The 21,057-nt window shown below is 43.9% G+C and overlaps 1 long non-coding RNA gene across 1 annotated transcript in view; it reads left to right on the top strand.

Moving 5' to 3' along the window:
• The first annotated feature begins 11,879 nt into the window (after positions 1–11,879).
• Positions 11,880–21,057, top strand: part of LOC310828465 — a 74,639-nt gene continuing 65,461 nt past the window's right edge. Inside the window, exon 1 of the long non-coding RNA XR_014556912.1 lies at positions 11,880–12,248. This is a non-coding gene — a long non-coding RNA (uncharacterized lncRNA). The remainder of the gene's footprint in view (positions 12,249–21,057) is intronic.

Genomic DNA, 21,057 nt, shown 5'->3' with positions numbered 1-21,057 from the left:
GCGGGTGTAGCTCCTGCTCTCTTTTTTTGTTTGAAGGAAGGCAGAGAAAGCAAAAGAGTGCCGGTGACTCTAACCTCAGGAGTGCTTGTTGCAATTACTGGATCATCTCCTGAATTTCCGGCATTCACCTCTGTCCTTCCATTCATCATTCTGCTGGCAAAACAATTTCATTTGCTCTAGTTATCTTTTTTTTGTTCCTGAAGAAAAAGCCATCTTCATTTCACTTGCTTTACAAAATGGGTGATGTTAACCTCCGTGATTAAGGATGCAATGCAATCAAATGCATGAACATTTTGTCCCCGGGTGACTGGTAAAATCTATGGGCTCCTGTGTTGTCCCCACTGCTGTCACACAATGGCAATGGGCAAGGCTTGCTCAGCGGTTTCCCTGCTCTTGCCCTCCACCCTAGTCATCATGACTAGCAAGGCTGCAGATACAACAGTGGCCTCACCACTTCATTCATCCTCACCACTGCCCAGCTGGGATTGGGATAGCACAATAGTTCAGATTGGGACAGGGAGCTCAAGTGAGGTCCAGGCTACGTAGAGCTCAGACCGTCTGTGCCCACTGTGGCTCATCTAAGGAAAATGCACACCCCAGAACTGTCACGACACATTCAGCGCTATGATTCTGGTTCATTTGTCTGTCACCCTTCGGTTACTTACAACAAAGACATCAGTACGCAATAAAGGTTGATGCCATCCCAAGACATTTCACTGCCTAGGGCAGCATTCCTCAAGCCCAGCTGTTGTTGGACTACAATTCCCATCACCCCTAGCTAGCAGGGGTGCTTGTTGCAATTACTGGATCATCTCCTGAATTTCCGGCATTCACCTCTGTCCTTCCATCCATCATTCTGCTGACAAAACAATTTCACTTGCTCTAGTTATCTGTTTGTTTGTTTTTTTTTTGTGTGTGTGTGTGTGTGTTTTGAAGAAAAGACCACCTTCATTTCAGTTGCTTTACAAAAATGGGTGATTGCTAGCCTCCGTGATTAAGGATGTGATGCAATCAAATGCATGAGTATTTTGTCCGCAGTCGACTGGTAAAATCTATGGGCTGTATCCAATGCTGTGTAAATGGACTTCTGCTCAAACAGTGGGACTTCTTGTTCCTCTCCTCGTCCCTGCAGCCCCAAACCTCTGCAGAAGATTTTGAGGGTGCAGTGGGGGGGTCTGTGAAGCAGGGGGAGAGGAAGGAGGAGTCCTCTTGTGCTAGTGAAAGTCTGTTTTGTTTGTGCAAGAACAGCACTGGATGCAACAGTACAGTGGTACCTCGGGTTACATACGCTTCAGGTTACATATGCTTCAGGTTACAGACTCCGCTAACCCAGAAATATTGCTTCAGGTTAAGAACTTTGCTTCAGGATGAGAACAGAATTTGTGTTCTGGCAGCACGGCAGCAGCAGGAGGCTCCATTAGCTAAAGTGGTGCTTTAAGAACAGTTTCAGGTTAAGTACGGACCTCTGGAATGAATTAAGTACTTAACCCGAGGTACCACTGTATGTGAATAGTGCTGGGGTATTTTATTATATCTTTTCCCACCTGATAGCATTTAATCGGTCTGCTGTATATGATTCAGCTGGAAGATGAAACCTGTTTAATAAGCAAGTAGTATCTTGCCCAAACACTTTTATGAAATATCTTACAATAGGAAAGGCTTTGGAATAATTCCGTCATTCCTCTGTGTATGTCAGCATAAGTAAAACAAGAACCTTAGAAGGTAGGGATGTGTGGGTGGGTGTTGGGGGGGGTTGCCAGTCCTTCCATATGTATTTATGAAAATGTGTGTGTGCTTAAGTCACTTCTGGTATAGATCACTGCAGAAAAAACCAGAAGGAGCAACTGCAGTGTATCTCCTAGTCTTGCGACAAATGTCTTGGCACTTAAACATTAAAATGAATTATTATTGATCAGCTTTTGCACTTTGATTCTGAACGCTCTCTGACGGCAATGCTGCAAATGTTAACTCCATGAGGACCAACAACTTGGTCAGCCTTTGTAGCAAAGTTTACAGAAAGATTTCAAAACTACCTCATGCCCCTAAAATGGATCTCCCAAGTAGGGATGGGTGGGGCAGAGCTCAATTCAGTTCACAATTAAAGATGAACCTACCTAATTTGCACTTTCAAAAACAATGTGTGAACCTAAACATAGACATTCAGCGAAATTTATACTTCTCTGAATTTTGCAGTGCAGTTTTCCAACCAGGTAATGCATACAAAAAACACATATACTAGGCTAAAGTGTGCACATAAATGAATATATTTGCCAAAACAACATGAAAAAATGCATTAGATCAGACAAAACTGCTTTTTACAAATGTGTGCACATTACAAAACTGCAATAAAATTTCCATGAGAACTAAAAAAACCCAAAATTCACAACTGATGCTGATATGTGGAGAATTGAATTTAAGGTTGGAAAAATAAGAAACCAGGGGAAACTGACCTGGACAGATTTGTCCAGACCTACCTCCAAGACAGGTGACAAGAATTAAAAGCTCATTACAACTAAAACTGGAGAGCATTAAAACAAGGCAAGATAAAGCAAATGAAGATGAGTTGACAAAAGGCAAGGTCAAAGCTTGGCAGAATAAAAATGTCTTGAGCACCTGTCTAAAATTCATCAAAGAAAGGGGGCACCTCTAACAACCCCCAATATGTCTTGTGCAGTTTCCGTGTCGAGGTCCCCAGGTCCACCCCAATAACTCACACATCACACAGAATTTTTTGTTTAAGATTTTTGGCATAATTTTGGCCACAACTTTATTAAAATACAAATTTGTAAGTGGTTGCTTAGGCATTGGTTGCGACTATCTGCCCCCACCATGGGGGACAGACTGACATTCCGCACGATGCGAAAGTCAGAATGGGGGAATACACTTGGGGGTTATGCGGAGCAGGGAACCTGCCCTCACCCCAAATGCAACCAGGAGCTCATTGCTATGGCCCGAGCCCCCTTGACAGAGTGGACAAGCAATAGTTAGCCCCCAATTCCTTTAACGGAATCCCTTGCAGCAGCAGCATTAGAGGGGCAGGCACAGCCAATCCATGCCCCTCAACCAACCAAACCATAAACCAATGCCTAACCGCAACCTTACAAGTTGTGACCATTTGCTACGCAGTAGGCAAAAACCAAATGGCCCCAGCCAATCAGCCAGATGGACAAAATTCCTACCAGGCCCCTGCTTCAAGAGCAGATGACCCCATGACAGGCATAGCAAGGTCAAGTGAACAACCCTATTCTAGGGAGGGAGGGACGGGCAATCCAATGCACGGGCGAAAAGAGGAAGCCCTAGCCTCTTGCAAGGAGTTTTAGTATTTCTGGCTGTCAATCAACAAATGGCAACATTAACTTCATCCCAACGACAAGGGAAGCCCAATCGCATTAGTGGCCAACGGTCAATTAGCCCGCCCCACAACTTTGGAGTGTCCTGGCGGCCCCCACCGCAACACGTGCTCTCCATGAAGGAGAACACGCTTTGTTAAAACAGCAGAATTTGGAAATCAGCAGATGGCTAAACCCCATGTGTGTGTGTGTCTTTTCTCCTTCTTTCTATGCAATTTCTCAAAAATAGAGCAAACATTTTTGAATCCTCTTTCATTTTTGTCTGCCTTAACAGCATCTTGATGCCACCGATATCCTAGTTTGAGGCACCTTGCTACTCAGACCTCTGCAGGTAATTGCCTTGCGTTGGGTTCAGTCTGAGCTAGCAAATGTAGATCCTCTGAAAATCAATAGCTCGTTTTTGTTTATCACAAAACTATACCACTTAATAGAAGCTCCGAGCGGTTTATATTAACAATAATAAGAAATATAAACAATAACATTCATTAAAATTCTCTGTTAAAACACACACAACACTATATCTCACAAATAAAGCTGAGCAGTGTATGAAACAAACAAATTAGACATTTAAAAGGGGGAGTTCAGCACAGCTTGGGAAAACTTGTACGTTCTTAAAATGTGTTTAAAACACCATTACTGTCTCTGCCTCACCAATACCCAAAGGAGGGCATTTCAGAAGGCAACATCGCTGAGAATATCTGCTTCTCTGTTGTATCCAAGTAACAACCCAGAATGATCAGTGGGGTCAGATCCAGTAGTGCCCTTGCAGGGACTCACTGGGACAAGGATGGGGCAGGATGAGGTGGTGGTGACCTTAGGCCAGGCATAGGCAAACTCGGCCCTCCAAATGTTTTGGAACTACAACTCCCATCATCCCTGGCCACTGGTCCTGTTAGCTAGGGATGATGGGAGTTGTAGTCCCAAAACATCTGGAGGGCCGAGTTTGCCTATGCCTGCCTTAGGGGATCTCTAGGCTGCAGGATGTCACTGCCGTCAACCTGGAGCTCCCCGGATTTTGCTGTCCCCTTGCTCCATCCTTACCCTGGTGAGCACAGTGCCACCATAGCTGGAAGGACATTGCTGCCACCTTGCTCCTCATCCCCACAAACCACAGCCATTGGGGGTACTTTGAAACAGAATGTGGATTTTGCAGACCTGTTTATTAGCACAGTCGACTACGCCAGCTTTATCCACAAATGGATGGACCTAAATCAGTGTAAATTGGTTTACTACTTGGACTTAACTGCATCAACCTTGCCTTCTGGCTGCAACTCTATAATGAGCACTTTCATTAGTCCAATGGATTTCCCTCCCTCCCCCCGCAAATTCCCAGACCCCTTGAAGCTTTCTTGCCCTTTAGACTCTATAGGCTCAAAGCCTTACAACTGAGCTCAGCAAGCATTTATTTGTATATTTCAAAATTGTCTCATAGCAATTACATGTGGCTTACTGCTATCCTGTCATTAGCTTCCAATTCATCTTCACCTGCCTTCTGCTCAAGAAGCTTTATGGCACGATTCCAGATCTCTGCTCCTGAATACCTGAGCAGAGCTTTGCCATCCCATGCTTACAATGAAAATAGCTCCAAGCAGAATATAGATCTTTTGCTGTTGCTTTCTGACAAAAACAAACTCAAACAATAGCAGACATGTTCAATATATGAAAAATTGCACGGCTCCAAGACTGTCGTCAAGGGAAATTTATTCCAAGTTCTTTGGAGTCACATTAATCTTTGGTTCGCAGCCAACCTATTTTCCTCTTGAAAATTCTCAGAGTCATTTTTAACAGCAGCTTCGTGCATTGCAGATATGAATGCACATCTATTAGTTCAGTCAGGTCAAGCAGCCTCCTGTGAGTCTATTCTGCCATTTTACATCCAGTCTGCTTTAGCTCGACTGTCCCTCAGGAATAAATGAACCATCCTTAATGATCCCAGCCCAAAAGGAAAGAATCTCCAAGTCATTCTTGAACTAAGATCTCACTTGTCTTGTCATAAGAAAGATGTCCTAATACAAAGCCTACGTTTGGACCTTTTGTGGATAGGTTTCTCTTTAAATAACTTTATTTGATTAAACCAGTATTCAAGATGAAATTTCCTCTGCATCAGATACACCAGACTGGAGTGGGTTTGGTATAGGCAACCTAAATTTTAGTATCCCATAACTTTTAAGCATTAGACTTCACAAGCACAATGCTTCTTTACACAAACTTTTCGTCAGGTGGGAACTCAAGTGGGCTACGTTAGTTGCATTGAGTTCCCAATGAAACCAGTGGGACTTAAGTCATGACAGACTTGCCCCATTGATTTTCAATGGGATCCAAGTTCAGATAATTTGACCTGGATGCTACCCAGTGGAACTTTATTTTGATTAAGTATCTCAGCACTGAGGATCATTGCTGTCAACATTAGACATTCTTGACTCCTTGACTCTAAAGGTCATCATGATCTCATAATTTCTAGATATTTGTTGTATGCTGTTGGACAAAACGTTTGTTCAGATATTGATTTGCCTAAGGTTACCCATTCTGTTCCCTCCATGTTAGTCATGTCTCAACCCAGCATGGAAATTCATTGTCTCATCCTGCACTGCCTGACTGTACAATGTGGATCAGCTTAAACCCACCTACCTTCTAGTGCCTTATCTAAGCTTTCCAGATACACTTCATGCACTCTTCATTTCACATACTTTGTGAAACACGGGTGCAAATATTTCATTCTGTTTCCTTAAAGAGTTATGAAAACCCAGTCCTACTTCAGGTTAGGAAATAACATAAATAAGATTAATGCACATAAACACACAAACACAAGTCCATATTCGGCTTGCATTGTCCTGTTGGTTAGACCAGTGCTTCTCAAACTATCTAATGCGGTGGATTGGCAACCCCCAGCCCCCTCCTCATGTGTCAAGGACCAGTAGCATATTTGGTCCTTGAGCATCTTACCCATCCCAGGCTGTGGTGGAGATGCCCTGGACCAGAAGTCGATGGCTTGGGGACCAGCACCACTCCATGGACAACCACTTTATGTTAGTAAAGATAGTTTAGCACTGGGATCAACTATCCTTTTCTGAAATCCAACAAATCCTCAGGCCGCTCTAAAGCACTGGCATCCTGATCATCTGGTCACAATGGTTTTACCACTTGCTTAAGACACCCTTTCTCTTTTAAATTAGAGGTACAAAATAGGAAGCAAACAGTCACCAATCCCAGGGACCACTCCTTAACTGAGTAATAACTTCCCAGCCATTATTCTTTCAGGGCACAATCTACCAGGCTATTATCCTTCCTAAGCCCACTGAAATAAATGGGAGCTGAGCAAAAATGCCACTGTGCTGTAGTCATTCTCTTGTGCTGTTCTCATTCATTTTAGTGGAGCACAAGAAGAAAAACTCCTCAGTGACTTGTCTCCTCACTCTTTATGGCCTGTCGGTGCATTAAACTGTTAGGCTTAAAGCATCGGCTAACCATCTTGGGCTGATGGATTAAGAAGTTGTAAAGATCACATTCTATTGTCAATAACTATTTAGATCTTTTATGGCACAAATGTAATTACATGAGAGACAATGTGCCCTGTGGTACAGAACAGATGGAGAAAAGGTCAGATATCAATTAAGCTGCAGAATGAGGTATCCTCACGTCAAACAGCCGGAAGGATCAATGTAAATAAAGACTTTTTATCTGAAGCTAGAATTTCTCTCTCTCTCTCTCTCTCTCTCTCTCTCTCTCTCTCTCTCTCTCCCTCTCAAGCTATTGAATGTTGATAACATGTTTGTTTACAAGGTAGCTGGCTCATTGACCACTAGTTCCCAAGCACAATTTATAGCAACGTTAGGTTGCAGATATTCTGAGCACTGGACCCTCTGGCGGTTGACAAAGCCCTACAGTGTGGGCAGGGCCTTTTTCAGCCAGAACTCACCGGGACTCAGTTCTGGCACCTCTCAGGTGGCCACCATTGCCTTTATAAGATAACAAGGGAGGCATTCATGGTGAGTTCCAGCACTCTTTTTCTAGAAAAAATAGCACTGAGTGTGAGTAGGTTGCCAAGCTTCTAAAAGAATAAGAAGTTACAAACAATGTCCTGGTTTATGAGACATGCTAAGCCAAAGCTTGGCTTAGCAAGGCTACAAAAATGTATGGACTCCCAGATTTCCCCTGCTCCCTTTTGCTGCCATGTGTCATCCAAAACAAGGACTGTTATGTACTAAGCTTGAATCCTAGAACAAAAGGCAGGTAGGATCCTAGAATGCAACAACTGATTGGCTTGCAGGAGAAGACCAATCAGGCTCCAGGAGGAAGTTAACCAGCCTATTAGGCTTGTAGGATCCTAGAATGCAACAACTGATTGGCTTGCAGGAGAAGACCAATCAGGCTCCAGGAGGAAGTTAACCAGCCTATTAGGCTTGTAGGATCATAGAATGCAACAACTGATTGGCCTGCAGGAGAAGACCAATCAGGCTCCAGGAGGAAGTTAACCAGCCTATTAGGCTTGTAGGATCCTAGAATGCAACAACTGATTGGCTTGCAGGAGAAGACCAATCAGGCTCCAGGAGGAAGTTAACCAGCCTATTAGGCTTGTAGGATCCTAGAATGCAACAACTGATTGGCCTGCAGGAGAAGACCAATCAGGCTCCAGGAGGGAAGCAGAATCAGCCAATCAGATGGGACTTATTTTGTAAATAATGCATATAAAAGCCTGAGGATTGGGGGGGGGGGGTTCATTCACTGTTTTACAAGTTGCAATAAAGAGCATGAAATAACTGCAGGACTCCAAGTATATTTCAAGGACCCTGATTAAGCTCTCCCTAAACTAACCATGAGCTGTTGCCAAGGGTTGTGGGCACCTCCAATGAAGAGAGAGCTTAACCACGAGTCCTGCTTTGATGACACACTGCACTAAAGTTTGGCTTAGCTTAGCATATCAGCAAAAATGTCCAGTGAGCAGCAAAGCAGCTGGGAGCTCCTTTTATAGGAGTCCACACATTTGTGCAATCCCGCTAAGCCAAGCTTTGGCTTAGTGTGTCTTGCAGATCAGCTCAGTGCAATGCAAAAGAGTGGGGGTGATCCAAGGCAGTGGCGTAGCGTGGGTTGTCAGCACCCGGGGCAAGGCAAGTAATTTGCGCCCCCTAACCTGTGGATTTGCGCCCCCTAACCCAAACCCCCAGATGTTGCGCCCGGTGCGGCCGGCCCCCCTGCACCCCCCACGCTACGCCACTGATCCAAGGTCAGGAACCAAATGTACGAATTCCAAAGTATTAAAATAATTAAATTGTGAATGTGAGTACCATACATTTGGGACGCAGATGGCGCTGTGGGTTAAAGCCTCAGCGCCTAGGACTTGCCGATCGAAAGGTCAGCGGTTCGAATCCCTGCGGCGGGGTGCGCTCCCGCTGCTCAGTCCCAGCGCCTGCCAACCTAGCAGTTCGAAAGCACCTCCGGGTGCAAGTAGATAAATAGGGACCGCTTACCAGCGGGAAGGTAAACGGCGTTTCCGTGTGCGGCTCTGGCTCGCCAGATGCAGCTTTGTCACGCTGGCCACGTGACCCGGAGGTGTCTCCGGACAGCGCTGGCCCCTGGCCTCTTGAGTGAGATGGGCGCACAACCCCAGAGTCTGTCAAGACTGGCCCGTACAGGCAGGGGTACCTTTACCTTTACCTTTTTACCATACATTTGAAATGACTCACGGGCATAAGAAAGGGCAGACATTGCCATACAAATATGATCTATAAACAATAGGGCTGTGCACCTATAAACAATAGGGCTGTGCACCTCATTAAAAACACAGTTTAAATCTTAATTAAACATGCAGTTGGGGAGGAAATGGGGGAAGAAGAAAAAGCTGTGTCAACCCCTACCCTGACCAAGGGTGGGCTCCTGCTGCATGCTTTTACACAAGCACCTTCCCTTGGGCCTGCAGGATTGAACCCTCTGCTGGTGAGTGAAGGACTCAATGATGAAGGCCTAGTTGAAGAGGAACAATTTTGCCCGGTGCCTAAAGGTGTATAATGAAGGGGCCAGCCAAACCTCCATGGGGAGAGCATTCCACAAAGAAGTACATACCCATGCATACTTGTAGGCCTGTTCCATCTCTTGCAAAATGATACTTAGTTCCTGCATGACTTTATTCAAAAAGGAAAGGCTCTTCTATGGACAACTGCCCCAAGTTTTAATAGGTTTTAATATTTTTGTTGTGTTTGTCAATCTGTTAATATGTGCTGAATGTTTTTAATGCATCAACACACACACACACACACACACAGTTTTAATGTATGTGGGTGTTTTTGGGTGGTGGTAGTTATTTTGCTTTTTGTGAATTGTGCTGAGTTCCCCGGCAAGAAAAAGTGTCTAATAATAATAATAATAATAATAATAATAATAATAATAATAGGTAAAGGTAAACGCCTGGGTGGATAAGTGCAGTCAAAAACCTATGAGGTTGCGATGCTTATCTTGCTTTTTAAGCGAGATACCGTTTGTCCACAGACAGCTTTCCGGGTCATGTGGCCAGCAGGACTAAACCACGTCTGGTGCAATGGAACACTGTGACGCAAACTGGAGTACATGGAAACACTGTTTACCTTCCTGCCACAGCGGTACCTATTTATCTACTTGCACTGGTGTGTTTTCGAACTGCTAGGTTGTCAGGAGCTGGGACAGAGCAACGGGAGCTCACCCTGTTGTCGACCTTCTGATCAGCAAGCCCAAGAAGCTCAATGGTTTAGACAACAGTGCCACCCACTGCCCTAATAATAATAATAATAATAGCTCCTAATAGCAGGGACTCGTATATTATATCCATCCTTTGGGCATGGATGTGTTAACTGCAGAGCACCAAACTACAGTGTAATGTGGAGCAGCTTCCTCTCCTCAGCACTGCATGCCTTTCTAGATACTTCTTTGATATATTTACCTCTCACACTGATCAGGCAGTTTAGCAGAAGATTTCAAATCTGCTTTACCAATGCTCAGTGCTAGAGATAATAAAAACCTATGATGCCAACATCCCTACCTGAGACAGAGAGCTTCAGATTCTCAGACATAGAGTTTAACTTTCTGAAATTTGGATGGTTTATAATTCTGTGATTTGCTAGGAGGACTGTGTCACTACTATCAAGAGTGAGTATAAGAGAAAGGGAAAAATATGGAATTTTACATTAGTAGTAATAGCGTCATGATTTTCAAAGGAAATAAGTTCCTCCCAAATGGGGCATAATGGGAGATATTGTACCATTTGAAATGCATATGATTGAAAATAGAGCAGTTTATATTTAACACAATATCTCTATTGTGCATCAGGGAATATTTTAAATTAAAAGTAATTGCTTAAGTTACAAGCATTAAACTAATTTCTTAAGTTTCAAGCATCTTTAAACTAGCATCAGTCATATCCTTAACTATAATCAGAATAGTATCACCAGATAATACATGCAAAGCGCTTTGCACTTAATAGAGCACGGAGGATTACAGTAGAACCAATACAAGTTAGGTTTTTTTTTATGGTGATACATCTCTGCTAGAAGGAGTCCTACTTAATTTTATTTTCTTTCTTCTTTTAACTTTAATTTTCATTGATTTTCAAGAAACGCTTATATGAGGTCTTTTGGAAGAGAAAGCTTAGTGAACGATGGTCTCTCTATATAATAAAAATGCAAGAAGTCATTATTCAGCCCCCATTGAAGGATTTGGAGAGCTGCATCACCGTCCTGGATATGCATGGGATAAGGGAGCAAAAGGCAAGGCAGTGGCCATGGCAGGGGAGCAGCTTACACAAAAACAACACAGACACAACATACTGTCATCCATCTTAATCAACCATAACTGCTCTACCATATGCATTAAATTTACCGTAATTGCTTGCTATGCAGCTCTTGGTGGGCCCAGATTAACAGAGGCCAGTGGACAGTGCCACCTGCTGAATCGTAAGGCCCTACTACTTCCAGCATTGATGAGGGGTTAGGAATGCATCCTTACTTATTTACAATCTACACATCTACTGTCAAAACTATGCTCAAGGAGACATCGCGGTCAAATGGAGAAGAGCAATAAGCAATTCCTGGATAAGAAGAACATTTGGTATAACTGGAATGATGGATGGCTTCCTCAATTCCTCTCTCCAGCTTCAAATAAAAGCAACCAGGAATCTTAAAGTTTTTTCTGAAGCATATGGCTACATTAGGCGCAAACGTTAGGCAGCTACCACAAAAACATGAATAGTTGGTAGCATTTTTTTGGGTTGTCCCAGCCACTCTGGGCGGCTTCCCACATAATATAAACACAGCAAAACATCAATCCACATCTCTGTAGAGAATACATGACCAACAGTCTGACATGCATACTCCTCAACAGTCCCGATTTGACCGGGACATCCCGGAATTACAGAAGCCACCCTGGCTTCTGATTGGATCCTGGGATGTCTCACTTTGGCTCCCACGCTCTGGCATGAGTTAGCTGGCTCCCACCAAAGTGTGGGACCAAAAGATGAAAGTCTTTTGGTAGCACGCTCTTGCCTTGCTCCCACATGTTCCCCCTTGTGGCGTTCGTACGGAGCCCCCGGTCATCTCATGGACTATTGACCCGTACACCACTAATCTGCTGCCACCAACCAGGTCCTCCCCGGTAAATCACTTAGTCTCAGCCAGGTTCTTAAGTTAACAAAGAAGAATGCAGTTTATTGCGGACATAAATAAACTTTAACTGCATTCAAAACGTTGTTACTCTTTACCTTCTTAGTCTTATTTTTATCCTGTCTCTAACTCTTCTACCTCGCCTCACACAAGAACCAACTGCACTAATTGTCTCTCTAATTCCAACTGCTTTCCCAACTGCCTTTTCCCAACCAACCAACCAACCAACCAACCAACCAACTAAAACCAACCTCGGGCTAAGCCCTTTTATAAACAGGTAGGCTCTGCCTCTGGCTTTTCTATTGGTCTACCTATTAACTCTTTCTCTCCCACTGTACAGACATTTTCAAATGAACGGGCAAATGCCACACCCCTCCTCTTCTCCTCTGCAACATGTGGCTCAAGTGGTGCTGGCTTCTGGAAATGCATCCTGAGTACCCCAGCTCAGAACTTTGGTTGGGGCAGCCACTGTGGCCCGTGTGTGGGTGTTTTGTGGGCAGGGTGGGATAGGGAGTTGGCGAGCAACTATTGGGGTGGAGAGGCGAAGTGGCGGCAAAAAGTTGAGTTAAGTGATGGGCCCCAAGGGAGGGAGGGGGCTCAAGTGAACAGGGGCAGGGGCTCTGCCAAGGTGTCCGGTGCGATTTGGGGTCACAGAGGGGCATGCATGTATCTGTGGATGTGGCGATCACACGGGGTCCCCGGATGTTTAACTGTCTATTGATCCCTGTGCCACCACTGTGCTCGCTTACCCGCTGCCACCAACCCGTTACTCTCGGGTAAAACACTGAGTCCAGACAGTTGTTAAAAGTGAACCAAATAAACAAGTTTATTTTATAAACATTAACAAGCTTATGGTTTCTCGGATAAAATTCTTGTCAGTATCTTTAGTTTCTTTACCGGCCTATACCTTCCTAATACCTTCTGACTGATTATCTCAACTGTTTGACTGACTCCTCTTAACAAATTTTCTCACTCTCTCACATCAGACTAGCCCAACCCACAGACTTATCCTCTCTGTCTCTTCTAACTCCAGACTGACTTCTCAACCACCCTAACTCTAACTCCTCCCCTATTGGTTAGTCATTTTACAATTAGTTAACCCTTTCCTTATGAACCCAGTATGATGTCACACACCTAGGAGGGCAAACACCACACTGGAGGGGACAGGGAGGTTGGCAGGGGGCCGTTTTAAGTTGGTTGTGACCTGATTTTCATCAGCAGGATGTTGGAGGGTATGGACTTGGCATAAGGAAGCTGCCCAGTAAATGTTTGCAAATGGAAATTTCCCTGTGCTTTTGTGTTTACTTTACACAATCTTTCATGCCTTGTCCCCAGTAAAGCCTTCATGTATCAATTCATTTTCACCCATCAAAAGAAAACATGGATGCAATTCTGAGAAATGCAGGAAGCCAGTTAAGTACAAAACAGTTGTTCAATAGTACTGGCTTAAAAGCTCTACATGCCATTCCTGAGTCAAGCAGCAACCTATTGATTGTGCAGTTGTAGACAATTTAAAAAAATAAAAATGAACAGGGGTGACTAAGCTTTTTGCTGCAGCAGCTGAGGATACAGTTTCAGATTGCCTGGAAGTTGGCTTGTGAAACGAAGTTCCAAGAAGTTGGAATTGGCAGAGCATTTTTAGATTCCAGATTCCAAGATGTCAGTCACCTGAAATATGAGGATGACCTTGAGCTGTAGACGATCTCCTGCATAAAGCTGCCTTCAGCTTGTCTGAGAAAAATATTATTTGTTGTTGTTGTTTAGTCGTTTAGTCATGTCCGACTCTTCGTGACCCCATGGACCAGAGCACACAAGGCACTTCTGTCTTCCGCTGCCTCCCGCAGTTTGGTCAGACTCATGTTTGTAGCTTCGAGAACACTGTCCAACCATCTTGTCCTCTGCCGTCCTCTTCTCCTTGTGCCCTCCATCTTTCCCAACATCAGGGTCTTTTCCAGGGAATCTTCTCTTCTCATGAGGTGGCCAAAGTATTGGAGCCTCAGCTTCACGATATAAAATATTATACAGGACCCCAATTGCTAATTGTTTGAAACTGGCACAACCTCTGCCCCTATCCTAGCTGTAGGTTTAATCAGGGGTTTATAACCATGATGAGACATGCGGTTGGAAGAAAGATGGGTGAAGAAGATGCGGTGATTTATTTACCTGCTCTCTCTCGCTTGAACAAATGCAGAGCCTGGGCCTGGTCATCCCCAGGTCAAGTCAGGTCAGGTCAGGCCCTAACTGTTAGAATTCCTGCTCCATGACTGCAGTCATAGGATTGTTGTCTTTCACATGATGGTATATATTTTGACTCCACAGAGTGAGCAGTGACAGAAACAGGATGCTTGTGTCACTGTGTTCCGTGAAGTGGGACTATTGTCCTTTGTTCTTTTTCTCTTTGCTGTCTGATGCTAGAGAGAGAGGGAGCCATGTTGCAGTGCTCCATGTGTGTTTATATGTAAATAGAGTAGATTAGCCAAAATGCTGAGTTGCTGAGATCTGTCACGCATGATGCGCAAACTCTGTGGATCCCTAAGTGTGCCGGTGTCTGTTGGCATCGGTCACTGTGATGTTTGGGCTGAAGAAAGCTTTTGAAGCTCCCGAACGATTGAGCAGGAGGAAGAGAACATGCCAGTTGGGCATGTGTCTCTACCAGGGTTCTACTCAAGTGTAGGCTGAACTCCTGACACTCACTTGGGGGATTTGTGGGGCTTGTACCAAATGAGGGCACAACCTGTGCAGTGGCCCCAGGCACGGCGCTTCTGGGCTGCCACACACAGCAGGCATCACAACTATGACATACAACAGAAGGCATGAAGTGAGTGGTGCCAGATTTTGGGGTTGAAGAGGGTGCCACTGAAAATTGAGATACCAAGGCCTGTCACTGCTTGTACACATCTCTAGTTTACATACAACAGTTTCTAGGTTCAATTCTCAGATGGATGGTTGAGGAGAACTCAGACTGAGGTTTTTTTATTCTCCTGGGAAAGAAACTCTGGGGAGCTTCTCTCAGATTTCAGGTTCAAATCTTGAAGAGGATAATGGCCTTCTTATACTATATAGAGCCTATTCTTAGAAAATCGGCTATGTGCAAACTGTTGAAACGGCTTCTAATAAATATTGTCTTTTTTAGCAGATATTTTTGGCTTCCAGCACTGGAAGCTTCATTACAGTGGGATGTCTATTTTAAAACAATGAGTCTGCGATCAGACATTTAAGAAGTTCACGAAAAAGTTTCCAAGTGTCAACGAATGGTTATGTAAATTCAGCACAGCTAAGAAGTGCTAGTTGGCACCTTAATACAGATGATAGTAGGGAAATGGAAGAGGATACAAGAAGGGTGAGCAGAAGTTAAAATGGGAGCTACCCGTGGATATCTGGGTGTTTTGAAGAATCTATGCAAGGATGTCTGACTCCCAGTTGTTTAACAAAAAGTGGTAACAAAATCTCTACCCCCAAATATATATTGCTAAATTGTAAAAGGGGGGGGAGCAATGGGGGGAAGGAATAGAGGTGGGGTAGAATTTAGATTTAGCTTGCATTTAAGTATAGCCTCCTGATTTGCATTTTCCAAACCTATACAAAAACTGAAATACTGCCACCCTTCTCCAGCCACATAATGTGTACAGGTATGCAGATACTGGAGTAAAGTGCACATAAAAATGCACATATTCATGAAAATAACATGCAAAACTGCATTATATTAGGGCAAATTGCAAAAATGTGTATATTGGGCAAAAATACATACTAACATTTTTTAATAAGGAGAAATTTGCACTAAAGCACTGATGGATTTTCATGGGGGGGGGGGGGAGGAATCGCAAACTGATATGGAAATGCATAGAACTGAACTTCAGATTGGAAAGACAAGAATCATAAATCGACAGAGTCACCCATCCCTAAGTGTGAAGAGAGAGCAGTAACCAGGAATGGGTTTTTGTGTGGAAGGACTGTGGGCTCCATTCGGTTCTGTTGATCAGAACAAATTCTCCAACTTAGAATTCTTTAATTTTAAGTGTGTCTGCTTTGCACCAGGCTCCAGTTAATGTTCCTTAGAGTTCTAGTTTTGTTTTTTTGCTTTTTAAATAGATCTGCAAGTCTGCATGTCTCTGGTTTATAGATTGGATCCCCCCCTTTTTTTCAAATCTGTACAATCTTTTTTGTTCAGTTTTACATTGCACATTTAAATTCTAACATTAAACATTAAAATCCTTAGACTCCACTCCACCCTTCCATGGTTTCCATTTTCAATCTGGAGCCTCCCATATTAAATATCCTTTGGATGACGGGTCTAATGATATTACACTGGCCGCGGCAAAGTATCTCTTGGAAGTTAAAAGAAACAAGGATCATCATGCTTGAGACAAAACAAAATGACCGCCTCGGTTTTTCTCTCTTTGGTGGTTGGCTGTCTTAACTGTATTTTGTTCTGAAATTGTTTGATGGGTCTTTGGACTTGGACCTGCTTGGACTACTGCAATGTGCTCTACGTGGGGCTACCTTTGAAGGTGACCCGGAAAGTGCAATTAATCCAGAATGCGGCAGTGAGACTGGTGACTGGGAGCGGCCACTGAGACCATTTAACACCGGTTCTGAGAGATCTGCATTGGCTCCCAGTACGTTTCCGAGCACAATTCAAAGTCTTGGTGCTCTAAGTGGTCTCAGTCCTGTATACCTGAAGGAGCGTCTCCACGCCCATTGTTCAGCCTGGACACTGAGATCCAGCACCTAGGGCCTTCTGGCGGTTCCCTCATTGTGAGAAGTGAGGTTACAGGGAACTAGACAAAGGGCCTTCTCGGTAGTGGCACCCGCCCTGTGGAACACCCTCCCATTAGATGTCAAGGAAATAAACAGCTATCCTATTTTTAAAAGACATCTGAAGGCAGCCCTGTTTAGGGAAGTTTTTAAGATTTAATGCTGTATTGTTTTTAACACTCAATTGGGAGCTGCCCAGAGTGGGTGGGGTATAAATAATAAAATATTATTATTATTATATTGGACCACAATAAAGATTTAATTATTAAGCATGCTTCTGATGGACTGAAAGAAGCCTCCCATTTTGCCATCTTAATAATACTTGTAGCATATATCAGCCCTGAACGTGGGTGCAAAGGGGGCTGCAGAATAGGAGAGAGGAGAAGGCATAGGAATGGGAGTGATCTGAGAGCAAGGGAGCGTTGAGAAAAGCAAGGAGGAAGGTGGAAGAGAAGGGGGAGCCAAGGTGAAAATGAGGGTACAATGGGGGTTGCAAAAAAGGAGAGGGTGAGAGAATGCGAAGGAACTTGAAGCATCCTTAAGAAATGTCATGTCTGGATTGGCTCTGACGTGTATGCAGGAAAAGTCAATGCATCATCAGGCTTGACGCTACTCCTGCAAGAACCACAGTGTTATTTCTGTTTCAGCGGGACCTGGGCCTCAAGGTGATAGATTTGCTTTAGTTTGCTTACAAAAGCCCACTTGGCACTACCTTCCCAGTTCCGTAAAGTACATTTCCATGGATGCTTTTGTAATGTTTTTCCCCTCCCCCCCCACATTTAAAATTAACTCCCCATTCTCACCTATACTTAAGCACAATCTGTTACCATGGAAACAGGGCAGCAAATGCTAAATCTGGCATATGATGCAAGCAGCCCAAATGCTCTGTATAGAAAAAGTGATGCCGTTACTAAATGCAACAAGGTCTATAGGCGCTTCGAACAAATGTTAATCGAGTCTCAAGGAACACATCTAGCATGCTGGCTGCGCCAAAAGGGAGTGAAAGGAGCACATGTCTTGGTGGCTTATACAGAACACAATTGATCACTCAGATTCCATTTATGTGCTTCATGAATACATACATTCCACAACTCACGCATGATGGGTACTGAAGTTAAGGAAGCTTCTACCAACACTGACATTGTGGCCATCACATTATCTGTGCATAACTCATATTTTCACTCCTCCATGTTTCCTTTATCATCATTATCAATCTTTATTACAGCCCAGAGACCCAACAAATCATTACAAAGCAATACACAATTCATACAGCCTACCTCCAGGTTAAACAAGCATTTTGTTCAGAATATAGGGATTATTTGTTCTTGCAACCACCGATAAAAACTTTGCCACTGCTAATGTTCTAGCATTTGTCCGGTCTTCCAATAGGAACCTGACATAGTGAGCCTCTTATTTTCCTGGGAAAGGTACCAGCAAGGGTAATATCAGTTCAGCCCTGGCTTGCTCATATTTTGCACAATGCAACAAAATGTGTTTTATGGAATCGATGTCTTGAGCACACGAGCAAAGTCTGTCCTGGTAGGGAACTCCTCTCCACCTGCCATCCAACACTGCAGAAGGAAAGACGTTTAGTCTGGCTTTGGTGAAAAGCCTTCGATAGTTTGGTACTGTCAGATTTTTAATGTAAGATGTTAACTTAAAGACATACCCATATTGTACTGTTTCCTTTATATAGTGCTGTCCCTGTCCAAGGAAGGGCAAACCTACCTAATGTTCCCATAACAATGGATAAATGGAAACATAGCTCTCCTTCACAATCAAAGTTCTCTTTTTCTCATTTATGCAATTCTCCAACAGCAAGAAAAATATACTAAGAATGTATATTTTGGAGAAAATGTGTGCAAAAAATGCATTTTTGCTGTGTAGGGGTTGGAGTATCAGACTAGGACCCAGGAGGTAAAGGGGTAAAGGGACCCCTGACCATTAGGTCCAGTCGTGACTGACTCTGGGGTTGCGGCGCTCATCTCGCTTTATTGGCCAAGGGAGCTGGCGTACAGCTTCCGGGTCATGTGGCCAGCATGACTAAGCCGCTTCTGGCGAACCAGAGCAGCGCACGGAAACGCTGTTTACCTTCCCGCCGGAGCGGTACCTATTTATCTGCTTGCACTTTGACATGCTTTTGAACTGCTAGGTTGGCAGGAGATGGGACCAAGCAACGGGAGCTCACCCCGTCGCGGGGATTCGAATTGCCAACCTTCTGATCGGCAAGCCCTAGGCTCCGTGGTTTCACCCACTGGGTCACCCGCGTCCCAGGACCCAGGAGACCAGCATCCAAATCCCCATTCTGCTATGAAGCTTATCGGGTGACCTTCAATCAGCCACTGCTTCTTAGCCTAATCTAGCTCACAGAGTGGTTCTGGGGACAAAATGGGAAGGGAGAGAACCATGTACATAAATATATATAATGTAGAATGTTTAAAATGTAAATAAATGTATAAAATATAAATAAAAGAATCAATAAAATGTAAATAAAGTAAATAAATGAAATTTATTCTGACATTCTACATAGAATCCATATTAGGGCAACCCCTTTATTAGCCAAACAAAATGTCATAAAATAGTGTGCAAGCTTTTGAGTTCCCCAGGACTCTAAAGGTTAAGAAATCCAAGGGGTTTGCTTGCAAACCTGCCTTTTTCTTATGCCACAAACCAGGGATGAGGGACCTTGGTAAACCATGTTGGTGGCAAGGAAAAAGTAGGTATATGAAAGAGAATTCCTTGGATGCCGAGATCCAGGTTTGGGGCAAGTACTCTTTGGTGAGAGAACACCAGCAGAGACTTAAAACCACAAAATATGCAGCAAAGTTAAGTGTGGAAATATAGGCTTTTGGACCTTTAAAATATACCCTTCCAAGTTCCTTCCAAAGTTCCCCACTTCCTCTAGCACAGAGAAAGACCACAAATATGGTAAGTTAAAATGGTTTACTTTCAAACTCTCCAAAGGTCAGGTTCATGTGCTTTTTCATGTGCATTTATAAAAAGTTGCACAAGCAGTATAACTTGGCTTCATTACAGTGGTGAGCATTCCTAAATTTTTAGTATAGGTATAGTACAGGAATTCAATAGAGGATTGTAAGAGTCATGCGGTTTGAGCTTCTCAGGTAGAATGGAAGGAAACAATGGCTTGATTACCTAGTCCCTCTCAAAGTGAGCTAAGCCTTGCAGGACAGCTTACTCTATGGTCTTAACCCCTTCATGCACTAATTAGACTTAAGTATGTTGGTTATAGGAGGGCTGCATTCCCCTCTGGGCAACCTTCTGCGGGCCACATGCCAGTGGGAGGGACCAGAGACAAAGGTGGGTGGAGCTGCCTCTTCTGTCGATCCTCTTCTGTCGCTCCATGGCCAAATGCAGTGCTGAGCAGAGGGCCAGCCATCTTTTATGGTGTGGGTGTGGGCTGGGGTGAAAACTGCAGGCTCTGTTCCCAAGCCTTGCTGCCTAGGCCTAGCCAGGTTGGACAAATTCAGAAGGGAAGTTCAGTGGGAACCCCCACAGTGCCTTGAGGCCAACCCGGGGATTTCCAACTGTCAGCCACATAATATAGCTTGCTCCAAGGGGTTGTGGGGCTGGAAGCGATGGGCCACAACCTGCTGGGAGCCTGGAGGGCCCTGCCCTTCCTCTATCCACCTAGCTTGGGGCGGGGCCTGACAGGCTCCATGAAGGACTGCTGTGGCTGCCGCTCAACATAGAGGGCTCCTTTTTAAAATTGTTTATATTTTTATCTATGTCATTTTAAATTGTAATTGATATTAATGCTGTATTCTTAGTTTTAGATTTTATGATTTATGTGGAAATTGTTTTCCATTTGGTTGTGTACTTTTTGATGTCTTTTATTTATTGCTTATGACATTTGTTATGTTGGTAATTATGTAATCATGCTGTAAGCCGCCTTGAGCATGGCTGCATACAAATAAAATGATGATGATGAAGAATGCTTGTTTCTACAAGCACTTACCCTCTAGGAGGCTGAGTTTGGTCAGAATTGAATATACACTTCCAGAGTTAACAGTACAGTGGTACCTTGGGTTAAGTACTTAATTCATTCCGGAGGTCCGTTCTTAACCTGAAACTCTTCTTAACCTGAAGCAACACAATGGGGCCTCCTGCTGCCACTGCACCCCCAGAGCACGATTTCTGTTCTGATCCTGAAGCAAAGTTCTTAACCTGAAGCACTATTTCTGGCTTAGCGGAGTCTGTAACCTGAAGCATATGTAACCTGAAGCGTATGTAACCCCAGGTACCACTGTAAATACATTACTTCTGGTAAATGAGCCACCATAGCTGCTAGAAGGCCATGAAAATGGAATCGT

The sequence above is a fragment of the Podarcis gaigeae genome (assembly GCF_964106915.1).
Source record: "Podarcis gaigeae genome assembly, chromosome: 12".
Lineage (NCBI taxonomy): Eukaryota > Metazoa > Chordata > Lepidosauria > Squamata > Lacertidae > Podarcis > Podarcis gaigeae.
Note: the sequence above shows the minus strand (reverse complement) of the source record. Positions and strands in the feature narration are given on the sequence as shown.